The 9,220-nt window shown below is 39.9% G+C and overlaps 1 pseudogene; it reads left to right on the forward strand.

Annotated features, from left to right (window-relative positions):
* Positions 1–3,164: 3,164 nt before the first annotated feature.
* On the forward strand, positions 3,165–3,846 carry LOC121265632 (annotated as a pseudogene).
* The last annotated feature ends 5,374 nt before the right edge of the window (positions 3,847–9,220 follow it).

The following is a 9,220-nucleotide window of genomic DNA, read 5'->3' on the forward strand; positions in this document are numbered from 1 at the left end:
TCATCACGTGGAACCTGTTTTTTTTTTAATCATCACGTGGAACATGTTATTTGGCAGCAGGCTGCGATCACACAAACAAATGGGAGAAATAAATTTTATGCTGACCGTTGACACTTAATTATAAATAAATTTATAACTGGAATCGTTTCATATTTATATGTATTTATATATAAGTTAAATTTATTTTATAATTTAATATATTAAATTATATCACGTTGATTTATAAATTTATTTTTATAAAATATATTTATAATTATACTGTTAATGTCAAAAATGCTCACAGTCCGAAAAGGAAGAAAGATCAATTCCCGGGACGCGCTGACAAGCGTTGGGCTTCGATCGGCACTGTTTGGAGCCCCCTACAGTGATCTGGTATGGTTGTACGGTATCGGTTTGTACATCCATCTCACTTTACAATAGAAGCTGTAGAATTATTTACTGGAGAATACATTTTCTTTGAAGCACTCTGGATGAAGAAGAGCATTTTAGATGTCAATCTGTTGAATACACCACCCATGAGAGACAACAAGAGAAAGAGCTTTGCGTACTGTGGTAGGCTTGACGACGAGGCTGAATGTCTCTCCAAAATCAAGACCCTGCTGTTGGTGGAAGCCCTTGGCAACAAGGCGAGCCTTATAATGCTCAACCGAGCCATCAGCTTTTCGCTTGATTTTAAACACCCATTTTGAGCTGATGAGGTTCATGGATGGTGAAGGAGGAACCAATGTCCAAGTCTCATTCCGAAGAAGAGCGTCGAACTCAACATTCATTGCTTGGAGCCAATCTGGAGATTTAAAGGCAATGGTGAAAGAAATGGGTTCCTGATGCACAGGTAGGCAAGTGGTGAGAAGGGCATGAGGTAGAGGGTAGCAGATGGAGCCATCATGGAATTGTTTGGGCTTATGCATGTGATTTTGAGAGCGGGTTTGCATGGGATGAACTCGAGGAGTTGGGATGATTGGATGATTTTTTTCTGGTGAGTCTCCCGGAGAGTGGAAGGGCTAAGCATTGTGAATTGTTTTTGGTGCAATAGGTGGAGAATTCAGCCTAGTGGTGTCTCTCAAAAGTGAAGAAGAACCAAATCCAAGATGAGGTAGCGGCAGAGGTAATGAGACATATCTGGAATCCTGCAAAACAGAGTGAGTATCCAAGGAGACAGACTAAAAAGGAAAAGAAGACTCATCGAAAACAACATCTCATGAGGCATAGAATTTGTTGCTAGTAGGATCAAAGCACTTGTACCTATGGTGATGGAGACTATACCCAAGGAAAATGCAGCAGCGAGACTGAAATTCAATTTTGTGGGAGTTAAATGGGCGAAGATGAGGCCAACAACTGCAACCAAACACTTTGAGAAAAGAATAATCTGGTGACTGATGAAATAAGCGTTGATATGGTGATGTATTTCTTAAAATTGGAGTATGAAGTCGATTAATGAGATAACAAGCGGTGGTGAAGGCTTCATCCCAAAAGAGATGAGGAACACTAGCATGTGATAAGAGGGCAAGTCCAGTCTCAACCAAGTGGCGATGCTTGCGTTCGAAAACACCGTTTTGCTAGTGAGTATGAGGACAGCTGACCCATATATGTAATTCCTTGAGATTCAAGAAGTTGATGGAGGCGACGATACTGGCCGCCCTAGTCAGTTTGTATGGACTTTATTTTTTAGTTAAGAATATGTTCAACATGAAGCTTAAACTTAACCAAGGTAGCATAAGCATTAGAGTTATAAGCTAATGGAAATAACCACCTAAATTGACTAAAATCATCCACAAAGGAGATGTAATATTTATTGCCACTGAAAGAACAAATAGGGAAATGATCCCATACATAAGAATAAATTAAATCTAAAGGCTTATTCGAATGAGATGTTGATGACGAGAAGCGAAGTTGATGGATTTTAGATGCACAACAAGCTGGATACTAAGCAGGAGCTTTGACAGATGATAGAGGTAGACTGCACTTGGAGATAATTTGACAGACTAGATGCAAGGAATTAAAGATGTATTAACATCGAGGAAGGCAGCTTTATTCTTGGAGATTTGAAGAGAGGAATGAAAGAGGTAGAGACCACCAATACTCGGACCGCGAAGGAGCAGTATGCATGTTGCTTGATCCTTGACAAGAGAAAGAGAAGAGTGAAACTTAAAAAACATGTTATTATCACAACAAAATTGGTGCACAAAGAGAAGATTTTTTGTAATATCAGGGACATGGAGTATATTAGAAAGAACAAAATGAGCAGTTTTTTATGATAAAGAGGAGTCCCCAATATGATTGATAGCCAGACATGCCCCATTACCAACTCTCAAATGGTCACCATCAGTGTAGTTTTCAGCACAAAGTGAGAGATTACTGAGGTCTGAGGTGATATGGTTGGTGGCTTCAGTGTCGAGATACCAGTTGAGGTCCTAAGATGGCTGAGGAGTTGCCAAGAGAGCAGATGGATTTGCAACATTGTTAACTTGATAAGTGAGATCAAACATGTGATAGCATCAAAGTGCACTATGGCTAGTGCAATGGCAGACTTGACATGTGGGCTTTCCACTAGAGGATGTCCCACCACAGCATCAAACACACACTACACATTACACTTATTTTGATTTTTAATTTTTTGGTTTTATTCTTTTTAAAGTAGTTGAATTCTTCTACTCATCATCTATATACCACACATTTAGTAAGAAAAAAAAATTATGTATAATATGTGGTATGAGGATACTAAATATAATTTTTTCAAATTTTCTCTTTCCTTAATCGATTGAGATGTGGCGGTTAAAAAGTGTTAAAAGCGCAGTCACATGTGTCGTGCATGCAGGAAAGGTTGGATGGGTCGTGCTGAAAAGGTACACAACGAGGCCATGCCACGAGTAATCTATGTGGAACATTTTTTTTAATCACGTGGAACATGTTTTTTTTTAACAGTTTTGCTAGATACAACCGCCTAGCAGAATCCCTGTGCAACCGGCTGACACATAGGCATCTGAAAGAAAAAAAATAAATGAAAATCGAGAAGTGACTAAACCTAGCGACTGAAGCAAGCACTCCCTTTGTTACAGAACACATCTGTACAATCAGATTTTAGAAGCTATAGAACACATCTGTTTTCTACATCGTCGTCTTTGGGCCTAGAAGAACTGAACAACCTGCTCGTCTTCGCATGAACAACTGGTTCACTCTCCGTCATCACCGGTTCACTCTCCGGCCAAATCTCTGCCACAGTGGGTGACCTCCCTTTCCTCGAAACTCTCGTCCTCCACAAATAGCCCAACCTCACCGGCCCCATCCCGCCCGCCATTGCCAAGCTCCAACGCCTCACTTTTCTCAGGCTCAACTGGAACAACCTCTCCGGCCCAATTCCTGACTTCCTCAGCAAGCTCAAGAACCTCACCTTCCTCGACTTCTCCTTCAACAACCTCTCCGGTTCTATCCCACCCTCACTTTCCCTGCTTCCAAACCTCAATGCGCTTCACTTGGACCATAACAAACTCACCGAAAGGATCCCATACTCTTTCGATACGTTTAGCAAGGTACCAGACTTGTACCTCTCTCACAACAAACTATCTTTCCAGTCCCAACCTTGTTTGCTAACATGTTCTTCAATGTCATAGACCAGTCGTCTAACATGCTCGAAGGAGATGCGTCTGTGGTTTTCGGCTCAAACAAGACCACGCAGATCGTGGACTTGTCGAGGAACTTGTTCAAGTTCAATCTGTCCAAGGTGGATTTCCCCAAGAGCTTGACTTCGTTGGATCTTAACCACAACAAGATCAACGGGGGCATTCCGGTGGAGAGATGGCACTGAATCTGTAGTTCTTGAATGTGAGTTATAATAGGTTGTGTGGATAGATTCCAGTGGGTGGTTAGTTGCAGAGCTTCGACTACTCCTCGTCGCTCCCAAAAACTTAGCCTTCTTCACCGCCATTGCTCATAGTTTTCTTGGAAGTAGAGTCTTTTGCGGAGTTCATCTTTGATTTTCCACCAAATTGAACTTCAAGGAGATGTGAATATAGTCGATGAATACAGATGTCGTCATCTTTGGCAACCATGGGGGTGTTGCATTCATCGATGGAGAAGACTTGGGAATTTCAGAAAGAACACAGATGAAGACTTGTGGGATGGGAGGCCTCTGCGCTTGTGTTTGACGCAAAACCGAAACGACATTGTTTTTCATTAATGCCACGTCAGACGCAATGTCGGAGGATTCCCCAGGCCGGTTGCATCCATCATTTTTCTTGTTTTAATCATCACGTGGTCATGTTATTTGGCAGCAGGCTGCGATCACACAAACAAGTGGGAGAAATAAATTTTATGCTGATCGTTGACACTTAATTATAAATAAATTTTATAAAAATAAATTTATAACTGGAATCTTTTCATATTTATACATACATTAAATTTGTTTTATAATTTAATATATTAAATTGTACCACGTTAATTTATAAATTTGTTTTTATAATTATACTGTTAATGTCCCGGGAAGAGAGATCCATTCTCGTGTCTCGCTGATAGGCGTTGGGCCTCAATCGGTGCTGTAAGGAGCCCCCGACAGTGATTCGGTGTGGTTGTACGATATCAGTTTGTACATCCATAACGATGAACAATATTTAAATGTAAAAAATAAAGAAAGATGAATACACAAATTTACGTGATTCGACATTAGGCCTACGTCCACGGAAGTATGGGAAAGGGAGATTCCACTATAATAAGCTTGTTTACAGCCTCTCATGGTCTCTCTTTTCTCACTGTACAATGGAAGTTGTAGAATTATTTACTGGAGAATACATTCTCTCTGGAGCACTATGGATGAAGAAAAAGCTCCAAATTCCGGAGAAGTCGAAGTCGCCCCAAAGAGAGAGAGTGTGTCCCAAAACCCAAAAGAGTCTGAAAAAATGGAGTCCCAATCCGTAGGTTCCTCTTGCCTTGTATCTCCTGTCCCCACTTGATTTAAGTCACTTCCCTACTATTTCTCTCCTAACGCCTTGCTTTTCCTTACTTAATGTCAAATATCTCATTTTCCTCTCCTGACATTATTTTCTCATACCTCTTGACACTTCTATGTCTTAGTTTCTTCTTGTCCCCTCCCCTTCCCTTTCTCTCATATTTTGTCTTCTATTGAGTTTCTTTCCCCAATTGGTTGGGCCTAGGAAATTCCATGAGCCAGGTAAAAATTCCCTTATAGTTACCCCGACAAGTGGAAAAATCTACTGGGCTGTCAGTTTTTCCACTTGTTGGCCTTTAGGTGCTGCCGAGCCTTCATGTCGTCACTTTGTCCTATCGGTTTTCTTCAGCTTTTCTTTTCGTTTGCTTTTTCCTGCATTGTAAAAGTGTTAGTTTCGGTTTATGAAAGTTCATTTGATGGAGATTTCATTGATGAAGGTTTTGTTGGTGGAGATTCTGCTGATAAACGTTTTGTTGGTAGAGATTTCGTCAATATATATTTTGCAGATGGAGATTTCGCCGATAAATATTTTGTAGGTGGAGATTCCGGGAAGGATAAAGCAACCTTATGGGGGTCAGGGTAAGTTATTCGAGCCGCCTTAAGGCTGGTCTGCTCTCCCGAACGAGGAGGTTGAGCCACCTGCTCGCCTATCATCATTCGTGGAGAGGTAAGTTGTTCAGACAGTCTGTTACTGGACTCACTCCCACCTGTTGACATCACAGGAAATGGTAAGTTTGGGTCAGGTTGACGCTGAACCCACACTTCACCGCAGCGGAGGTCAAGGTAAGTTATTCGGGCCGCCTCGAGACTGGTTCCGCTCTCCTAGATCAGGAGGTTGAGTCACCTACTCACCTATCATCCTCCGTGGGGAGGTAAGTTGTTCGGACAGTCTGTTACTGGACCCGCTCTCGCTCGTTGACGCTGACGCTGACAAGGAAAGTAAACTTTGTCTTCAGGTGGCCAAGGACCAACTCGTATTCCTCCACAAAAGGGACAATGCAACATTTTAGGCCTACATTTCCCTTTTTGTCTTGCGGGGAGGTTGATGAAGATTTTACTTATGTAGATTTCGTTGGTAGAGTTCTGTTTTTGGGTGGCCATAGACTGACATGCACTCATTCACGAGAGGAATAAGACAACTTTTTAGGCCTACCTTTTCCTTTCACCTCTTGGGGAGGTAAGTTATACCACAGAAAATAATTGCGTTAGTAAAACAGAATTCACACAAGTTTTTAAGGAGACAAACTGGAGCGTGTAGCTGCCACAATTGATTTTTGCTCGTTGTTGCTTAACCGAAATTGCTTGCAGTTGTTTTGTTGTTTCTTATCTTCCTTTCTATTTTTGCTTCCTTTTTTTTTTCACAACCGTGGGGTTTGGATGTCTTTGGCCGCTGTTCGTGATGCACATGGTCGTGAAGTGCTTCTGCCCACTCCTGCAAGGCCATGGTGACCATGTCTGTGGGGACTTACAGCCGTGAAGAGTCTGTTAAGGCTGTGGAGAGGGGCTGCTGAGAAGTCCATGCTCGCTACTGTATGGTCGTGGAGTCCATGCTCGCCTATTAGTGGTCGGGTAGAGTGCCAAGGAGGCCGTGTAGAGCGGCCGCGTGCATGAGGCCGCGTAGAGTGGTGGTGCACATGAGGCCACAGAGTAAGGTCGACAAGAGGGGGCTGTGTGTATATGACTGGGAAGCAATGCATGGTGGTGGAAAGGAGGTCGCATGGTGAATCTACCCATGAGCTGGCCAAGGAATGCATCCACAAGCCTTTGAAAGGGGTCGTGGAGGCTGCATTGTCATGCACTCGCAGGAGTACTCGTAGCTCATGGTTGAGTTGTTGCTTGTTGGAGGTGGTTGGAGGCCAACTCAGTGAAGTCAAAGAACACCGGGGGGGCAAGGTGTAGCTGCCGTCGTCCTCGCCACGCCGAAGCTGGGCTGGGCTGTGGAGCTTCCCTCCAACGCAGCTTTGTTTGTGTTTCGTCGCCATTGTATGGTCCTCACATTGAGGGGAGGTCGCAGACCACCCCCACAAGGACAGATAGCGCTGGCAGTCACACAGGTGACCGCTGGTGCCACTCCCGTGTTGCGCCACGATGGGGTTGTGGGCTCGTACGTCAGCCCACCGTGGACCACGCTGGCAGCCCAGATGGTGGCTGCCAATTTCGCCGTAGGCCTCCGTTGCCGGTGTGCAAGGGATGCCCTGGGGGCACGGGGCGTGCTCGGCCCCTGTTCCCCATGGTATCAGTGCACCGTGCACTGTTCACCAGTGCACTGTGCACTTATGCACTACTTCCCGCTAAGTGTATTTCATGTGTATTGTATATTTTAAAAGTACACAGAGCAATTGCATTTGTAGCCTAAGTGGCCGAGAAGCTTGGTTCCCGGCCTTCATGGTTTTTTGTTTGAGAAGTCAGCCTTCCATGCTAAACATATAAAAAGTGCATTGCACTTTTAATCACCCCTTTCTTGCAGTAGTGTTTTTCATAAAAATAAAAATGGAAAGACTAAATATACTTATCTGGAAGAGTTTTATCTACTCCCTCAGAGATAATTTAACTCGCCGGAAAGTCGTCCTTCTTCTGCCTACGGTATAAAAAATCTTGATCCCATAGACAGTGCCAATTGTTAACGTAAAAAAATGCACACAGTCCTTGGATTAATGCGTATTGTAAGGTATAGGTCTTGCTAATGTTTAAGATTCAAAAGAATAATTTGGATTAATGCGTATTGTAAGGTGTAGGTCCTGCTAATGTTTAAGATTCAAAAGAATAATCAAGCAAAACAATGAAGATACAAAAGAATAAAGGCCATACCCCCTTCTTAGGTCTTTACCCAATTTCATAAACCAATCCATTCCATTTAAGACTCGAAAGAAAAGACTATTTCCAATTTAATGATTTGTTTAGATAATCAAATAAGATGAAATGAGATAATCTATAAATTATAGTGAAATAATTTATGAATAATATTTAAAAAGTTTGAACTAAGATGTTTTATGAGATTTTGAAAATTAAGAGGGAAAATCAAATAAAAAATATTATAAAGTTAAAAATATTGTTAGAATATAATTTTTTAATATAATTTTTATTTTAGAATTTAAAAAAATTGAATTGTTTTTGTGTTTTGTTTAAAAGTTTATAAAAGTTGTAATGATTAGTTAATGATTATATAAAAAATTTGAATATTTGAAATTGAAAAATATTTAAGTTTGTGATGTTTAGATATTGAGAGCATTCACATTGGGTTCCCTATAAATTCCCTATAATTTAGCTAAAAAGTACATTTCCTAAAATTTTTTCCTAAATTTTACTATCTTTAAAAAACCTTATACATCTCATTCTCTATTCATTCCCTATTCTATTAAAATAATATTTCTCTATTATTTCTTTATTACTTTTTTCTCTCACTTTCATTTACAAATTTAACTACTCAATATTTTTTTTTTATGTTTTAAACTATTACTCTAGTGAATATTTTAAATAAAAATTTAAATTATTTTTAATATTTTTAAAATTAATATTTTTTATATTTTTGTAGTTATTTAAGTTATTTTTAAAACTATTATTTAAAACTACAACAAATATAAGTATGAGAGAAAGTGTAGATGATTAGAAGAAGAATTAATTTAATTGAAAGGAGTAAAATATTAATAAAAGTGATTTAGAGAATGAATAGTGGTTCCCCAAATATGGGGAACCACTATTCATTCCCTAAATCTTTTCTCTAAAATGGGGATCCGGATGGCGGGAGGTTTTGAGAGTATTCCCTAAATTTTTTCTCAAATTATAGGGAAAATGTAGTTTTAGGAAACCCAATAGGAATGCTCTAAGATGAGATAAAAAATCTTGTAATCCAAACTGGGATGGAAACTCACATCACCTCATCTCATCATTACAACTTTTCTAAATTTCTACACAAAATATGATAAAGAATTCAATATTTTCAAATCTTAAAATAATAATAATATTAAAAAATAATATTCTACCAATATTTTATTAAATTAATCTAAAACAAATTCTACCCCCACCATGCGTGAGCCTACGATTAACTCGGAAGGACTATGATTATTGCCACACACCCAATTTCATGATTTCAGAGACACTGCAACGTGGTTACTAATTATAATGTTTTTGCAGACATTATTAATCAATGGAGTAAATAAAATCTTATCCCATCAATTTCAAAGGACCTTGGCAAGATATATATTGAGATACGTACAACGACATAACTGACAAGAATTCTTATTTAAGGAAATAATAAGAAAAGAATTATGTCAACTGCCTTTT

This window comes from Juglans microcarpa x Juglans regia, chromosome 5D (genome assembly GCF_004785595.1).
Source record: "Juglans microcarpa x Juglans regia isolate MS1-56 chromosome 5D, Jm3101_v1.0, whole genome shotgun sequence".
In the NCBI taxonomy this organism is placed as follows: Eukaryota; Viridiplantae; Streptophyta; class Magnoliopsida; order Fagales; family Juglandaceae; genus Juglans; species Juglans microcarpa x Juglans regia.